Below are 1104 nucleotides of genomic sequence, written 5' to 3' on the forward strand. Positions count from 1 at the left end.
TAATATGATTAAGTAATGAAAGTAAAATTACATTATTTAGAATGAAAGTGTAAAATTTATTTATTTATAAAAAAATTACATTACTTTAAGAGTGAATTATAAAAAAAATTTAATTTATTTAGAATGAAAGTAATATGGTTAACTGTAATTTACTTAGATGTGATTAAAAAATAATTGAATACTATGTACAGTAAAAAATTGATATTACTGAAAGATAAAATTAAAATTTATTTCGATGTATCGTTTTTGTTCCCAACGTTTTCGTCCTATTTAAATCCCTAATGTTTCAAAATCGTCTCAATTTTGTCCCGCCGCCAATTCTGTTAATGGATCCCTAACGACAGAACAACGTTGAGTCAATTTTGAAACGTTAGGGACTTAAATAAGACGATTGAAACGTTAAGGATAACTTTGAGACTTATTCCAAACGTTGGAGACAAAAACGATACTTTACTCTACTATATTTTTTTTTTCCAAATTCAAATAATATAACTCTTTAACAATAAAGTAATAATAATATAAATTTACTATCTCAACTCCCGTTAAGTTATTATTATCCAAAAGGATATATAACATCATTCGACGTTATACAATTTTATAAATTTTTTTATAGACAATTTATGTGAATAAAAGAACCAAAATTTACTCACCAAATATATTTTAACATTAAAATTAAATAAAATTTTCAATCAAAATAAATTAAAAATATGTTCATCTTTATACATTAAATATAATATTTAATACAATCTTTCTTCTAGTATTTTGAGTACTTACAAAAAAAATAATTAAATTCTTTAATAAACAAGGGGCGGAGAAGAGAAATATACATTATTAAGAGTAAAATTAGATTGTTAATTTCAAACTCTAATCTTCTAACTATCTTTTCTCTAATATGTATTTTTTATTTTGAGGGTAATTCTCACTAAAAATATATAAAATTCCCTATAAAACTCTGTTTAAAGTTCTAAGTGTGCTCTCCTTTCATGAAGTAAGAAATGCTTAATTTTTAACTCCTAACATGCATAATTTGAAGAAAATATGATTGTGGCAACAGCAAATTTTTAAATTTCTGCAAAGTTTGATTGTAATTCTCATTTAACTTAT

The sequence above is a fragment of the Arachis ipaensis genome, chromosome B05, assembly GCF_000816755.2.
Source record: "Arachis ipaensis cultivar K30076 chromosome B05, Araip1.1, whole genome shotgun sequence".
Classification (NCBI taxonomy): Eukaryota; Viridiplantae; Streptophyta; class Magnoliopsida; order Fabales; family Fabaceae; genus Arachis; species Arachis ipaensis.